The 18,603-nt window shown below is 37.0% G+C and overlaps 1 pseudogene; it reads right to left on the reverse strand.

Annotated features, from left to right (window-relative positions):
- Positions 1 to 4,498: 4,498 nt before the first annotated feature.
- The window catches only part of LOC138919745 (regulator of DNA class I crossover intermediates 1-like), an 85,103-nt pseudogene continuing 70,998 nt past the window's right edge, over positions 4,499 to 18,603 (reverse strand).

The raw sequence follows: 18,603 nt of genomic DNA on the forward strand, positions 1-18,603 counted from the left end.
CAGACATGGCACCGCTCATCAAGCTATGCTGAGGCGGCATCCCACATACCACAACTAGAAGGACCCACAACTAAAAATATACAACTATGTACCAGGGACTTTGGGGAGAAAAAGGAAAAATAAAGTCTTTAAAAAAAAAAAAAGACCCCAAATGGCTAAAGCAATCCTGAGAAAAAAGAACAAAGCTGAAGGCATCACAATCCCCAACTTCAAAATATCCTACAAAGCTACAGTAATCAAATCAGCATGGTACTGGTACAAAAAGAGACACACAGATCAATGGAATAGAACTGAAAGCCCAGAAATAAAGCCACACATCTACGGACAGCTAATCTTTGACAAAGGAGCCAAGAACATACAATAGAGAAAGGAAAGTCTTTTCAACAAATGGTGTTGGGAAAACTGGACAGCCACATGCAAAAGAATGAAAGTTACACTATTATCTTATGCCATATTCAAAAATTAACTCAAAATGGGCTAAAGACTTCAAAGTAAGACATGAAACCATAAAACTCCTAGAAGAAAATATAGGCAGTACACTCTTTGACATGAGTTTAGAAGCATCTTTTCAAATACCATGTCTACTCAGGCAAGGAAAACAAAATAAAAAATAAACAGATGAGACTACATCAGACTAAAGAGCTTCTGCAAGGCAAAGGAAACCAGGAACAAAACAAAAAGACAACCCACCAACTGGGAGAAAGTATTTGCAAATCATGTATCTGACAAGGGGTTAATCTCCAAAATACATAAAGAACTCACACAACTCAACAACAGAAAAACAAACAACCTGATCAAAAAATGGGCAGAGACATTTTTCCAAAGAAGAGCTACAGATAGCCAAGAGGCACATGAAAAGATGTTCAACATCACTAATCATCAGGGGAAACGCAAATCAAAACTACAATGAGATGTCACTTTAGACCTGTTAGAATGGCTGTGATTACCAAGACAAAACATAAGAAATGTTAGGATGTGGAGAAAAGGGAACCCTCACGCACTGCTAGTGGGAATGCAAACTGGTCCAGCCAGTATAGAAAACAGTACGGAGATAGCTCAAAAATTAAAAATAGAAATATTATATGACCCGGCTATCCCACTACTTGGTATTTATCCAAAGAACTTGAAATCAACAATTCAAAGAAACTTATGCACCCCTGTGTTCACTGCAGCATTATTCCCAATAGCCAAAACATGGGAGCAACGCAAGTGCCCATCACCTGATGAATGGATAAAGAAGATGTGGTGTATACATACAATGGAATACTACTCAGCCATAAAAAAACACAAAATCATCCCATTTGCAACAACATGGATGGTCCTTGATAGGATAATGTTACGCGACATAAGCCAGACAGAAAGATGAACACCAAATGATTTCACTCATGTGTGGAAGATAAACAAACACATGGACAAAGAGAACAGTTTAGAGGTTACCAGGGGGAAGGGGGTTGAAGGGTGGGCCTAAGGGGTAAAGGGGCACATATATACGGTGACTTACACATAGTAATGAACACGTGCAATTTCACAATGTTATCAACTATAATGACCTCAGTGAAAATTTTTTTAAACTATCATCACCCCTATTTTATGGATGAGGAAATAACTGAGTCACAGGAAGTAAAGTTACTTATATCAAGTACCACAGCCTATAAGTCTGAACTTAGACCCAGGTCAGTGTATGCCAAAGCATTTTTAACCACTATTCTTCATTATTTCTTCTTTACAATGAGCTTTATATCATGGAAAGTTTTATAACTGCCTCTACCTGAAAGTTTTGTAGTATTTTCCTCCCGCAGAGTCAGTGTTTATGGATTTAGGAACTAAAACATAACTACTGGATAGAACTGAAATGTGAAAGGATTGGTATTTAGTTAAAGTCTAAAATGATCAGTAATTTCCAAAAACATGCCAAAATTTACATTTACGAATTATCCAATAGAATCCTAACAAGCTTCCTTGCTCTGAAGTCTGCTCTGTCTGAAATTAATATAGCTACTCCAGCTTTCTTTTGATTAGTGTTAGCATGGTAAAATCTTTCTCCATCCCTTTACTTTGAAATCAATATGTGTCTTCATATTTAAAGTGGATTTCTTAAAGACAACATATAGTTGGGTCTTGTTTTTTGTCCACTGCCACAATCTGTTTTTCAATTTATGCTTAGAATATAGAAAATATATTTAGACCACTGACATTTAAAGTGATGTAATAGCTACCATATTTGTTACTATTTTCCACTTGTTGCCTTTGTTCTTTGTTCCTATTTTTGATTTCTTTTTCTGCCTTTTGTGATTTTAATTGAGCATATTGTATGATTCCATTCCTCTCTTTTCTTAGCATATCAATTATACTTCTTTTTACATTTTTTTAGGGGTTGCCCTAGAGTTTGCAACATACAAGCATAACTAATACAAGTCCACTTTCAAATAACACTGTATCCCTTTCACAGGTAGTGTAAGTACCTTCTAACAACATATCCCTAATTCTTCCTTCCTGTCCCCTGTATCATGGCTATTCATTTCACTTGTACATAAGCTATAAAATGAATACATTGTTGCTATTATTATTTTGAACTGTTTCCTATTCAATCAATTAAGAATAAGAAAAATAAAAGTTTTTAACTTACCTTCACTCGTTCCTTCTCTAATGCTCTTTTCTTGATGCAGATCCAAGTTTCTGACCTATATCATTTTGTCTCTGAAGAATTTTTTCTTTTTTAAGATTGGCACCTGAGCTAACATGGGTTGCCAATCTTTTTTCTTCTTCTTCTTCTTCTTCTCCCCAAAGCCCCCCAGTACATAGTTGTATATTCTAGTTATGAATGCTTCTGGCTGTACTATGTGGGATGCCACCTCAGCATGGCTTGATGAGTGGTGTTACATCCACGCCCAGGATCCAAACTGGTGAAACCCTGGACCACCGAAGCAGAGCATGCAAACCCAACTACTCAGCCAAAGGGCCTACCCCTGAAGAATTTCTTTTAACATTTCTTGCAAGGCAGGTCTACTAAGCAACAAATTCCCTCAATTTTCATCTGAGAAAGTCTTTATTTCTCTTTCACTTTTGAAGGAAAATTTCACAGGATCCAGAATTCAAGGTTGGTGAGGTTTTTTTCTCTCAATACTAAATATTTCACTCTACTCTCTTCTTGCTCACCTGATCTCTGAAAAGAAGTCAGACATATTTCTTATCTTTGTTCCTCTATAAGGTGTTTTTTACCTCTGGCTTCCTTCAATATTTTTTCCATCTTTCATCCTACAGTTTGAATGACATGCCTAAGTGTAGGTTTTTTGGCACTTATTTGAGCTTCCTAGATCTTTGGTTGTTATCTGGCTTTAATTTGGGGAAATTCTTAGTCATTATTGCTTCAAATATTTCATCTGTTCCCTTCTCTCTTTCTTCTCCTTCTGTTATTCCCATCCCATTACATGTATGCTACATCATTTGTAATTGTCCCACAGTTCTTTGATATTCTGTTCAATTTTTTTAAGTCTTTTTTCTCCTTGCTTTTCAGTTTTGAAAGCTTCTATTGACATATCCCCAAGGACATGGATTCTTTCCTGAGCCATGTCCAGTCTACTAATGAACCCAAAGGCATTCTTCATTTCTGTTACAATGTTTTTGATGTAGCATTTCATCTTGATTCTTTCTTCAAATTTTCATCTCTCTGCTTACATTACCCATCTGTTCTTGCATGGTGTCTCCTTTTTCCATGAGAGCCCTTAGCATATTAATCATAGCTGTTTTAAGTGCATAGTCTGATAATTTCAACATCCTTGCCACACCTGAATGTGGTTCTGATGCTTACTGTGTCTCTTCAAACTGTGCTTTTTGCATTTTAGTATGCCTAGTAATTTTTTGTTGAAATCTAGACATGATATACTGGGTAAAAGGAATTCCAGTAAATAGACCTTTAGTGATATAGTTGTAAGGTGTGGGAGGAAGGGAAGAGCTCTATATTCCTAGGATTAGGTCTCAGGTTTTTAGTGAGCCTGGGCCCCTTCACACGTGCTACTCAGTTTTTTCTTCCCCTTGGGCAGGACAGGATGGCTAGAGAGAGCTGGAATTGGACATCTCCCTTCTCCAAGTTTCATCAGGCTTGGATAAAGCCCTAGCAGGTCAGGCTCTAGTAACAGTTTCTCTTGAGGCCTTGTTAAGAAGAACAGAATGGTCTGGACTATTTCAAAATGATTCCTTTACTTCCTCCTGCCAGAAGCCTGAGAGGATTTTTCTCCAGTATTGGCTGTTAGAACCTGGCAGAGCTCTTGGAAATAAAACTCAAAAAAATGTATTGGAGCCTCACTACGAATGCACCCTCCTGGAATTTTTAACTCTCAAACTTGTCCACACTGAGCCCCCAGCAATCCACCAATTACAGTTTAGGTTTCTCACCTTGGCACTGGTTCCCGTGGAGGTTTCTGCTCTAGACTTTCTGCTTAGGTAAGTTGTGATTTTCTGTGTCCTCTTGTCTTTAATTTCAGGGGCAGCAATTTGCCCTGGGACCTCACTTCTCATATGGAAGTTGCTGATTTTCAGTTTGTTCAGCTTTTTACTTGTTGTTAGGATGAACTCCAACTTCCAACATCCTTACATGCTGGACTGGAAACCTAATAAGCTTCCTCAACTCTGTAAAATACAATTTGAAAAACTCCAGCTGAGGTAGGCAACTTTTTATATGCTTGAAGAGCCACTTTTTCTACTAAGAGGAACTACTGGACAAGTGATCAGAAGACACTGAGGCCTTTTTAGAGGTGTTTACAATCAGGGAAATCCCTGAGCTCCAAGATAGCTGTACCTTTAGGAACCAAAGTAAATAAATTACCTTTATATTTGAGGTTTAATCAGAAATCTCAGGTAACCTGAAAGTGCCAATAGAGAAGCCCTCTATTGCTAGATGTTAGAGGTCATTTATCAACACACTTGATAAACATATCATAGGTATAACTGGCAATTACATGACCTCTTCCTCCCTCAAACAACAAAAGGATGTTTATGGGGGATGAAGATGGCAGCATAAGAAGAGCCTGATCTTACCTCCTCCCACTTTCACAACAAATGTACAGCTACATATGGATCAATTCCCCCTGAAAAGAAACTAGAAGCTAGTGGAACACCTGCTCCACAACAAAGGAGAAAAAGGACCACATCAAGATGGGTAGGAGAGGCAGAGAAATAGCCCCAAATACCCCCATCCCCAGCATGGTGGCACACAATAGAGAGGAATGTCACCAGATGGGCACTTCTCCCAGAGAGTGAGGGGTGGGCTCCCCACATCAGACAGTCCAGCCCCTGGGGTCTGCACCAGAGAGACAAGTTCCCAAAATATGCAGCTTAGAAAACCAACGGGGCTGACAACCAAGGGTTCCAAAGTGCTAAAGGAAACAGATCCCCTCTTAAAGAGCAAACATGCAGTCTCACTCACCTAGAGACCCAGCAAAATAACAGCAGTCTGAAAAATGCTAAAACTATATGTGAAAGAGAGTCATTTGTGAATCTAAAAACAGCAGCTAGAGGGGTGGGGGATGGTGAAAACACTCACTGGGGACTGAGGCACTGGCAGAGGCCACTGCTGCGCTCCCCACCTAACCTGCCCACACAGGTGGCTACAGCATTCCCTGCTCTCTGGCAGGTCATGCAGGTGTGAGCAGACACAGCATTCTCATGCAGCCTAGCTAAAGTCTGAGAGCCCATGCCACTGTGACTGAAGAATGAGTGACAGAGGCATTATCCCACTCCCAGCCTAAAGCCGAAATGAATTCCCCTGCCCCTGGGCTGGGGCTCACAAGAGAGAGCAGTCACGACAACCTCTCACTCCCAGCAACAACCCCCGAGCCTACCATCACACAAGAGCAAAGACAGGGCACATTCCAGCTTCAATGTGAAAGCCCATGAGCATGCTCATTCAAGTCAACCCGACCCCTGCTTGTGAAGCCAGAAAGCAAGCCCTGCACCCTACACTCTCAAACTTCCTGGCTAAAGCCAGGAGGCTAATGGAATCAACACAGGGGACACTCCCTGACTGCCTGGCCCTGGTAGCTGTTGTTCCTGAAGTCCATGGAACTGTAACAATCAGAAAGACAGTTCTTAACAGGCTACCATCCCCCCAGGGCACTGCACCAACAGCAGGCTGAAACACAAACCTAGTCTTCCTATAAAAAAAGGCATATTTACCTAGCCTGGAGCTTCACCCTGAGGGAGAGGCTTCAGGTTTCCCACACATCTAGAGGCTAATGAGGCACTCTCAGGGAATGCAAGAAAGGAGATACTATCCTTGCACACCCCCTTGGCCTCACTACAGCTCAACAAGACTCCCCAGAAGGGAGCTTACACACTCATCAGGAACCCCAATATCTGCAACTATTGCCCTGGGGACACCACCACATCTCCTAGTCTGGAGGCCAGTAGGGATTACAACTGTAGCCCCAGAGGGCTTCCAATCAACCTGAAACTAGGTGCTAAATGAGATCTGTCCTCTTGGAACAATGACAAGTCTTGGCACACCCTCAACAACAGAGGCACATCAAGAATAAATCAGACAGTCTAGACAAACACAAAAGTTGAGAGAGACAACTGAGTAGGGTTGAACGAGAAGGACCATCACCTACACAAGACCACACTTTCAAGATTGAGAGAGGTGGGAGTTTTCCCTAATACATAGAAACAAACACAGAGAGTCAAGCAAATGAAAAAACAAAGAAATATGCTCTAAACAAAGGAACAAGATAAAACGTCAAAAAAAGACCTTAATGATACAAAGATAAATAATCTACCTGATAAAGAATTCAAAGTAATGGTCATAAGGATGCTCACAGAACTTGGGAGAAGAATGGATAAACAGAGTGAGAAATTCAACAAAGAGTCAGAAAATATAAGAAGAACCAGTGAGAGCTGAAGAGCGCAATAAGTGAAATGAAAAATACACTAGATGGAATCAATAGCGGATTAGATGACAGAGAAGTATGGATCAGTGAGCTGGAAGACAGGGTAGTGGAAATCACCCAATTAGAACAGAAAAAGAAAAAAGAATTTAAAAAATGAGGAAAATTTAAGGGACCTCTGGTGCAAGGTCAAGGATACTAACATTTGCATTATAGGGGTCCCAGAGGAGAAAAAAGAGAGAAAGGGGCAGAAAACCTATTTGAAGAAATAATGGTTGAAAACTTCCCTAACTTGGCTAAGGAAACAGAGATTCGGGTCCAGGAAGAACAGAGAGTCCCAAACAAGATGAACCCAAAGAGATCTACACCAAGACATATCATAAGTGAAATGGCAAAAGTTAAAGATAAAGAGAGAAAAACCACTAGTCACACACAAGGGACTATCAAATGATTTTTCAGGAGAAGCCTTACAGGCCAGAAGGGAATGACAGGATATATTCAAAGTGCTGAAAGGAAAAAACTTACAACCAAGAATACTCTACCTGGCAAGGTTATCCTTCAGAATTGAAGAAGAGTTTCCCAGACAGGGACACTACCACTGAACAGTTCAGCACCACTAAACTAGCCTTATAAGAAATGTTAAAGGGACTTCTTTAAGCAGAAAAAAAAGGGCCATAACTAGAAATCAGAAAATATACGTAAGAAAAAACCTCACTGGTAAAGGCAACTATATAGTAAAGGTAGTGGATCAACAACTTATAAAACTAGTATGAAAATTAAAGGAAAAAAGCAGTAAAATCAACTGTAGTTACAGTAAGTAGTTAAGGGATACATGATAAAAACTTGTAAAATATAACATCAAAAACATAAACTGGGGGATTTAAAAATATAGAGCTTTTAGAAGGCATTCGAACTTAATGAACTTTCAACTTAAATAGACCTCTCTACATAGAGATTGTTATATATGAACCTCACGGTATCCACAAACCAAAAACCTATAGTAGATATACAAAAAATAAACAGAAAGGAACTCACATGTAACAATAAAGAAAGTCAACAAACCACAAGGGAAGAAAGGAACAGAGACGAACTACAGAAACAACCAGAAAACAATTAGTAAAACTGCAATAAGTACATATCCATCAATAATTACTTTAAATGTAAATGTACTAAATTTTCAAATCAAAAGACAAAGGGTGGCTGAATGGATCAAAAAACAAGACACATCTATATGCTATGTCTAAGAGACTCACTTCAGATCTAAAGACACACAGAATGAAAATGAAGGGATGGAAGAAGATATGCCATACAAATGGAAAAAAAAGAAAGCTGGGGTAGCAATATTACTATCAGGCAAAATAGACTTTAAAACAAAGACTGTAACAAAAGACAAAGAATGGCAATATCTAATGACAAAGGGATCAATCCAACAAGAGGATGTAACATTTGTAAATATTTAGGCACCCAACATAGGAGCACCTAAATATATAAAGCAAATATGTAAAGAGAGAAACTGAAGTAATACAATAATAGTAGAGACTTTAATACCTCACTTACATCAAACGATAGATCATCCAGACAGAAAATCAACACGAAAACATTGGCCTTAAATAACACACTAGAACAGAAAGACTTAATAGATACATAAAGAACATTCCATCAAAAAACTGCAGAACATACATTCATTTCAAGTGCGCATGGAACATTCTCCAGGGTAGATCACATGTTAGGCCACAAAAAAGTCTCCAGAAATTTAAGAAGACTGAAATCATATCAGGCATCTTTGCTGACTACAATAATGTAAAACGAGAAGTCAACTATAAGAAGAAAACTGGAAAGAACACAAATACATGTAGACTAAACAATATGATACTCTACAACCAACGGGTCAACAAAGAAATAAAGAGGAAATCAAAAAATACCTTGAGACAAATGAAAATGGAAAAACAACATTCTAAAATCTATGGGATGCAGCAAAAACAGTTATAAGATGGAAGTTTATAGCAATACAGGCCTATTAAGAAAGAAGAAAAATCTTGAATAAACAATCTAATTTTACACCTAAAGGAACTAGAAGAGGAAGAACAAACAATGATCAAAGTTAGTAGAAGGGAAAAAAAATAAAGTTCAGAGCAGAAATAACTGAAAGAGACGAAGAAAACAATAAAGATGATCAGTGAAACTCAGAGTTGGTTCTTTGAAAAGATAAACAAGACTGACAAACCTCTAGCCAGACTCATCAAGAGAGGACCCAAATCAATAAAATTAGAAAGGAAAGAGGAGAAGTTACAACCAACAGAAATACAAAAGACCATAAGAGATTACTATGAACAATTATACACCAACAAATTGGATAACCTAGAAGAAATGGACAAATTCCTACAAACACACATCTTTCAAGATTGAATCATGAATGAATAGACCAATTACTAGTAACAAAACTCAATCAGTAATTTAAAAACTTTCAGAAAAACAAGTCCAGTACCAGACAGTTTCACAGGCGAATTCTACCAAAGACTTAAAGAACAGTTAATACCTATCCTTCTCAATTTATTCCAAAAAATAGAGGAAGAGGAAGAAATGCTTCCAAACTCATTTTTTTTAAAGATTTTATTTTTCCTTTTTATCCCCAAAGCCCCCCAGTACATAGTTGTGTATTTTTAATTGTGGGTCCTTCTAGTTGTGGCATGTGGGATGCCACCTCAGCATAGCTTATTGAGCAGTGCCATGTCCGTGCCCAGGATTCGAACCAGTGAAACCCCAGGCCACTGAAGCAGAGCACACGAACTTAACCACTCAGCCAAAGGGCTGGCCCATCCAAACTCATTTTATGAGGCCAACATTACCCTGATACAAAAACTAAACAAAGACATCACAAAGAAAATTACAGACCAATATCTGTGATGAACACAGATGCAAAACATTATGTTAGCAAGACCAAACTCAACAATACATTAAATGGATTATACACCAAGATCAAGAGGGATTTATGCCAAGAATGAAAGGCTGGTTCGATATCCAGACATCAAAGTGATAGGATAAAACTCATATGATCATATCAACAGATGCAGAAAAGCATTTAACAAAATTTAACATCTACTTATGATAAAAACTCTCAATCAAGTGGGTATAGAGAGAATGTACCTCAACATAATAAAGGCCATATATGACAAATCCACAGCTAACATCATATTCAACAGTGAAAAACTGAAAGATTTTCCTCTAAGATCAGGAAGAAGACAAGGATGTCCACTTTTGCCACTTTTATTCAACATAGTAAGACAGTCCTAGCGAGAGCAATTAGGTAAGGAAAAGAAATAGAAAGCATCCAAACAGAAAAGAAGTAAAACTGCCTCTGTTTGCAGATAACATGATATTACATATAGAAAACCCTAAAGACACCATCAAAAACTGTTAGAGCTAATAAATACATTCAGTAAAGTTGCACAATACAAAATCAACATGCAAAAATTGGTTGTACTTTTATACACTAGCAATGAATTATCAGAAAGAAAAATTAAGAAAATAATCCCATTTATATTTGCATCAAAAAGAATATAGTAACTAAGGATAATTTAACCAAGGAGGTGAAAGACCTGTATACTCTGAAAACTATAAAACACTGATGAAAGAAATTGAAGATGACACAAATAAATGGAAAGACATATCGTGCTCATGGTTTGGAAGGATTAATATTGTTAAAATGTCCATACTATGCAATGCAATCTACAGATTTAATGCAATCCTATCAAAATTCCAATGGCATTTTTCACAGAACTAGAACAAACAATCCTAAACTTTGTATGGAACCACAAAAGAGCCCGAATAGCCAAAGTAACCTTGAGAAAGAAGAACACAGCTGGAAGTATCAAGCTCCTTGATTTCAAAGTATACTACAAAGCTATAGTAGTCAAAATAGTATGATACTGGCACAAAAACAGGTACCTAGGTCAACAGAACAGAGAACCCAGAAATAAACCCATGAGTTTATTTCATTGTCATTTAATCTATGACAAAGAAGGCAAGAATATATAATGAAGAAAAGACAGCCTTTTCAATAAATGGTGCTGGGAAAACTGGACAGCTACATGCAAAACAAAAAGAAACTGGACCACTATCTTACACCATATACAAAAATATATTTGAAATGGATTAAAAGTTTGAATGTAAGACCTGAAACCATTAAACTCCTAGAAGAAAACATAGGCAGTATGCTCTTTGACATCGGTCTTAGTAATATTAGTAATATTTTTTTAGACCTGTCTCCTCAGGCAAGGGCAACCAAAGAAAACATAAACAAATAGGACTAAATCCAACTAAAAAGCTTTCAAACAGTGAAGGAAACCATCAACAAAATGAAAAGGCAAGCTACTGAATGGGAGAAGATATTTGCAAATCATATATCCGATGGGTTAATATCCAAAATACATAAAGAAGTTATACAACTTAATATCAAAAATCAAACAACTTAACAAAAAATGGGCAGAGGGCCTGAAAAAACATTTTTCCAAAGAAGACACACAGACAGCTAACAGGCACATGAAAAGATGTTTAACATCACTAATCCTCAGTGAAATGCAAATCAAAACCACAATGAGATATCACCTCACATCTTTTACAATGGCTATCATCAAAAAGACAAAAAATAACAAGTGTTGGCAAGGACGTGGAGAAAGAAAACCCTCATGCACTGTTAATGGAAATGCAAATTGGTGCAGCCACTGTGGAAAACAATACGGAGGTTCCTCAAAAAATTAAAAATAGAACTACTATATGATTCAGCAGTTCCACTGCTGGGTATCTATTAGAAAACAAAAACATTAATTTGATAAGATATATGCACCCCTATGTTCACTGCAGCATTATTTACAATAGCCAAGATACGAAAGCAACCTAAATGTCCATTGATAGATGAATGGATAAAGATGATGGGGTATATATACAAAGAAATATTATGCAGCCATAAAAATGAATGAAATCTTACCGTTTGTGACACCATGGATGGACTCAGAAGGTATTATGCTAAGTGAAATAAGTCAGACAAAGATAATTCCTTTACAACTTCAGTTATAGCGGAATCTAAAAAACAAAACAAGCAAACCAGCAAAACAAAAGAGGAACAGACTTATAAACAAACTGGTGGTTGCCAGAAGGGAGGAGGGTTGGGGGTAGGTGAAATAAGTGAATGAGATTAAGAGGTGTAAACTTTCACTTATAAAATAAAGTCATGGGCATATAATGTATAGGGAATATAGTCAATTATATTGGAATAACTTTGTACGGTCACAGATATTTCAGTTAAATATATGTTGGAGCTCCTTACTCTATTCTCCTTATTAACTCTCTCTCATATTTTCTACTACTTTTTCTCTCCTGCATTCTGGATAATTTATTCTGATGCATATTTCATTTCACTAATTCTTTCTTCACTTATGTCTAATATGCTGCTAGACCCACTTATTGAGTCTTCAGCAGGTGGCAGAAATGGAAAACTGGGACTAGAGACTTGTAAAAGTGAAAAAATTAGCAATGTTAACATCTGAGTTATACCTATAAAAACAATTCATTCATCCATTTGTCATGGTTCCTAACCTGTCAACGTGGATTACACCAGGAGCAAACCCTAAGTCAAGTATTCAAGTGCAGGTAGTTTATTTGGGGTGAAACACTGGCCTGGAATTAGAGAAGTTAAACAGGAAAGGAAGGAAGTTAATAAAGGGTTTATTATCAAGAAAGTTAACACTGTAAGCAAGTGAAGCTTAATCCTTGTGGAGAACTCTGGAAGAATGGTGTTTCTCCAACTTCAAAGTGCACAACATCACCTATTTAAGCAGAGATTCCTAGACCTCACTCCCAGAGATCCTGATTCAGTAGTTTTGGGGTGGGTTTTGTGAAAATAAATACAGGAAACCTCATTTAAAATGGAGCTGGGGAGCCCTGAAGGGGAGCTTTCATGCACTATCACTTGCCATACCTTACAGACCCCAAACAGGAAAAAGCATACCTCACAATCCCCAACAGGAAGAGGCTTGCCTGACACACCCCAGCAGGAGGAAGGAAGAATTTCTCTTTGCCCAGCAACAGCGTGGCCAATGAGAAACCATCACACTCAGTCAATGAGAAGTCATTACCACCATGAACTCAGTCTCCTCCAAAAGACTTTTGTTCAAAACAGCCCCTCCCAGCTTTCATCTTTCCTCTGTAAAAGCAAGCCCCTCTCCTCTCTTCTCCGGACTTGCCTATGGTTAGCCATAGTTTGCATGTCCCAAATTACAAGTCCTCCGCTCTTCCCAAATACATTCATTTTGCTGGTAAAATAACAGGCTCTTTTGTTTTTTAAGGTCAACAGTTCTAAGAATTTGTATTTCTAACCAACTCCCAGGCAGTAGTGATGTTAATGCTACAGGTCAGTGGATCACACTTTGAGTAAGCAGTAGTATAGAACACACTTCTGAGGGAGTTATCTTGCCCAAGAGGCAAGGAAACTGGGGTATTTATCCAACAACTCCCAACAGTCATTGTTTTACAAGGCTGCTCTCAAACAGCATTAATTCCCTGGTACTTCCTGCCTGACTGCACATTGGCAGAGCAGGTGTCTGCAGCCAAGAGAAACCCCTCAGGAAATGAGTCACATGCGCTGGCAGCTGAAATCAGTTTGGCATGTATTGACATGGAAAATGCCAAGGAAATGTGAGCAGATCATTGACACCATTTGCTACACTGCTATGTATAGTGTCATGGGGAAAATACACATTAAGCAAGAAATTACACAAATAAATTACAATGATAAGTGGTATAAAAGTAAATTACATGAGGCTCCCACTAAAGATAGCCTCATATTATTTCAGATGGCAACCTCCTAGAGTAGTTGATGCTGACCAAAACAATGCACTTTTACAACTCTGTTAAACACCAACTCCAGATCGGTATCATACACATCTGCCATTACTGAATGCACAGTATCTTATTTGAAGTCACTGTGATTGGCAGTTTACATTACAAATGTGTGCGTAATTATTATTAAGTTTTCCATTTGTTTCATTTGGATAAACCTTAGCTAAGATTTACTTTGTTTTATAAACCTTAAATTGCAAATATGAAAAGCAAGCTGTTTGTTTACTTCAATTATTTTTTTTTATTAAATGGTTTCACCAAGAGAAAACCTAAACCAGTATTGTATTTTGAGAAGTATGTTATAACTTATTCTATGTCTTTTTTATTTTGTAAATCTATACTCACTTTCCTTCCTAAATATATTTATCTCCTTAAAGCATCTAAAGAGTTAGCAACTGCAAAGTTAGGGAACAGTCCACAAAACTATCCTTACTTCAGTGGTTTCAAGCGCACACTCAGATTTGATAATTTGCTGGAAGCACTCACTGAAAGCTGTTGTACTCACAGTTACAGTTTATGACGGGGAACGGATATAGATTAAAATCAGCCTAGGTTAGAAACACATAGGACAGAGCCTAGGAAAGGAATAAGTGTGGAGCTTCCAGTTGGCCTCTTCTATGGACAGTGTTATTTTCATGGTATCAATGTGTGACAACACCCACAGAGTACTGCCAAACAAGGAAGCTCATCTGAGCCTTGGTGTCCAAAGCGTTTATTGAGGCTCCGTAACAGTCCCATGGCTGATTGCCCACATGGCTGATCTCATTTTCTAGCTCCTTAAGAAGTCAAGCTGATACCGCTTGACTCTAAGTACCATCCTAAATCACACTGTTACTATCTGGCTTGGCCCAAGGTCCCCCCGCAAACAAAAACATTTCTGTCAGGCATGATATCCCAGGGCTTAGCAATTACCTCCCAAAAGCCAAGAGTTCAGGCCAGATTTCTTTTTGGGCAAGTTTAAATTCTCTACTACACTGTGCCTTACTCATTTACATGTAAGTAGCTAAGAAAATCTTATAATGAGGTTAGAAAACATATTTGATATTTAGTATTATTTTGTGTCTTAAAATCTTGGAAGAGAACATTTTGACTAAAACATGCAAATGCACCAAATCTAACAATAAATGTGACAAGAAAGCAAGTAAACATATTTTTAATCCACAAACAGCAGCATATCATAATATAATGAATAATCACCATAAGAATGATAGTAAATTTACATATATATTATTTTCTAAAAACTTGAAGATACTAAAGAAATATCTATGCAAAGCAAATGGATAAATTAATAATATTAAAATGTTTAAAAATAAACCATAAATATATCTTGTGACTACTTCCACCTTGTGCTTAGCTGCATTTTCTCATTCCTTATTATGTTAATGAAATTCTGAACATTAAGTGAAATGCTAAATCTCAGGCTGAGATCTTAGCATATTAGTTGTTCTTAAGGATTTCCTGCCCTCCAGTGGTATCTGCCTTAATATTTTCACTGCACCTTTCAACATTACCAAGAGAAGACACATCACTTATACATTTACATGTTGAAATTATATCACACTGTATGGCAGCATCTAACTTTTCTTTCATTACAGGTTCACTCTCAGTTTGTACCCATGCATCACATCTTGCAACTTGTACAGTGCAATTACTGCTTTTGTTTTGCACAATGTGTGCTGAATCACACTGAGACTGTGGAAACTGATCTGTCTTATCTTTAAGTGAGAACTGGTGAAAATTCTCATTTTGTTTATGAATTTTGGCATTGTTTTTAGCAATCCTATCATGTGGAAGTTTTGCCATCCTTTCTAAATAAAAACTGTTAGTTGTTTCTTTGGTTTTGATGGATCTCCTATTTGAATCTTCAATTTGCTGCAATATTTGATCTTCATCTTCAGACAGCTAAAAGAAATTTAGTAATTTTGCTGTAAATGATGCTTTAATTTTAAAAAATCATTCAATGACTTCAAAGCAGACATTCTTAAATTCACATCATGGAAAATTTCAAAATACAGAAGAGACTTTGGCAGGTGGCAAGTCAACCTGGACTTTTGATTTTTAAAAATCATGGAGGTTATGGATTTTTTAAATAACAAGAACAATAATGATAATGACAATCCTTGTATTACAAATTCAAAAGAAAGGGTCGGCCCTGTAGTGTAGTGGTTAAGTCAGGGGGGCTCCACTTCAGCAGCCCAGGTTCATGGGTTCAGATCCCATGGACCTACACTACTGCCAAGCCATACTGTCTTGGCAACCCATATACAAAATAGAGGAAGATCGGCACAGATGTTAGCTCAGGGCTAATCTTCCTCAGCAAAAAAAAAAAAAAAAAACCAAAGAGGAAGATTAACAACCGATGTTAGCTCAGAGAGAATCTTCCTCACCAAAAAAAAAAAAAAGGAAAGAAAGCAAAAGAGCTAAAAAAGAGAAGGGGAATTTTGTCTCTTATCAGTCTCTATAATCACAGGCTACATCATCCCCCTACCCTTTCACACAGAGGAAACGATATACACCACACTCTTCAACCACTTAAAAAGAATGGAGTAGAAGTAATAACTTCGAAAGAAACAGTTGACACATATAACTTGTTCAACTATTCACTCATTGACTTTAGTCAAAAAATATCTATATTGTATCTTTTATGGGCCCAGTCTCATAAAAGAAACAACTTAAGGAGAGTATCGGCTAACAGAAAATCAAATAGACAAAAGGAAAATTAAACAGCAATAAATATCACAACTGCTACATAAAAAGTCAAATTTTAAGTACTTTTAATAGGTTTATATTTCAATTTACTAGCTTGAATTTTTCAACTTCACAAAAAATTTATCTCTTAATTACTGCACTAACCAAAATATTCTTTTAGTGAAAATCTTATATAAAAGTACTGATTAGCCAAGCTAAAAAAAAAAAAAAAAAAAAAGAGGCAGAGTTAACATTAAAAACCAAAATGAGGTATACGTCTCAGTTGTTTGGCACTGAAGTAGGAAAAGTAAGCCCAAGAAACAGCATTAAGACTGGCTGCACACAAATTAGAGAAAACAAGCTCAATACATTTGTTTATTCAAGAAACAAGTATTTTTTAGCATCTGCAATGCAAGTGAAGCAGACACAGTTGCTGCCCTCTTAAAGCACACGTTCTCATTGGTGGAAGTGGCATTAACCAAATAATCACACGCGTGCATATGTAATGACAGAATGAGAAAAGCACTATGAAAAACAAGCATGAAGGACCTTGAGAGGATAATTGAGGGGCCTAATTTAGATTGAGGAACCAAAGAGGGGCTTTCAGAAGCAGCGACATATTTACGCTAAGACCTAAAGGATGAGTAACAGCAAGGCAGAGGAAACAGGATATATAAATAAATGCCCTGAAGCAGAAAAGAGACTGATAAACTAAGGAAAGTGAAATGTCGTACGTGTGGAGTGTGGTGAGAGAGGGAGAACACCAGAAGTTGAAGATGTAGCCAGACTCTAAAGTAAAATAGAAATCCACTCATAGGAATAACATGATTCAATTTAAGTTTTCAAAAGATCACGATGACTGCTAACTGGAGAAAAAGTGGAACAAGAGTGGAAAATAGATCTCTTAGGAAACAACCACAATAGTTCAAGAACAAGATGATGGTACCTTAACTAGGGTATTGACACCAGAAGTTGAGGAAGTAGATAAATATGCCAAGTATTTCGGAAGTACAATTGACTGAATGAAGTGATGGAATGAATGGGGTTAAGGAAGGCAGATGAGGCAGAAAGAAATGACAGTTAATTACTAAGTTTCTAGAGTGAGCAATTGAGTGGACAAAAAGGTATCACTAATATAGGAAATATCAATAAAACTGACTTGGGGAGAAGAACAGGGGAATTCAGTTTGAGGAATAAAAATAAGGAGATTTTTGTGAAACATCCAAGAAGAGGTATCCGCTAGGAAACTGGACATCTAAATAAGGATCTGGGCTAAAGTCATAAAGCTGAGAACTGTCATCAACTAGACAGTATATAAGTCATTGGAGCACATAACATCATCTAGAGTTTGGAATGTAGGTTAAGAGAAGAAAAGGATCCTGCAGCAAACCATAAACACTATGACATTTATATAGGAGGAAGGGTGGAAAAGAAGTAGACAAAGGCATAAAGTAGCACTCAAAGAGGTATGAAAAAACCAAAAGAGTGTGTTATCATAAAAGCAAAGAGAAGAAAATGTTTCAAAAAAAAGAACATAATTTCTATTAATATTACTAAAAGTTCTTGTAAAATAAAAACTTTAGTGTCCAACGAATTTGACAAAATAGAAATCACTGGGGTCCTTCCTTAGCAAGAGCAGTTCAGATGGAAAGTGAGAGACAAAAGGTGGACGAAATGAATACGGAAGAATTGATGGAGGAGAATTCCATTAAATGTGATTTCTGAGAAATGCAGCATTCCCACTCAGAACATAGCATGTCATTCCAATTATTCAGACGACAGTCTTCAGTAACACTTTAGTGTTTTCTTCATATAAGCCTTAAGGTTTTCTTTTTTCTATGTATTTTTGGTTGTTTTAGGGTTTCAATTCTTATGAGTGGGTTCTTTTAAAAACTCTTTTAAAAGAAACACAACTTTATCATATACACACACACATATCCTGATAAGATTGGCTTTTGTCAATAATAATGAACACATTCATTTATACTTTAATTTTATATTTCTGTTTACGTTCTTACATTTTTAATATTTTTCATTTTTCGTTTACATTTATATTTCCACTAGTTATTGTCTCAACTATTTGTTTCAGAATGTAAAGGTACACTATGAGATATACAAAGAATTCTAAACTAGTATAGCATAT

Source organism: Equus caballus, chromosome 21 (genome assembly GCF_041296265.1).
Source record: "Equus caballus isolate H_3958 breed thoroughbred chromosome 21, TB-T2T, whole genome shotgun sequence".
Lineage (NCBI taxonomy): Eukaryota > Metazoa > Chordata > Mammalia > Perissodactyla > Equidae > Equus > Equus caballus.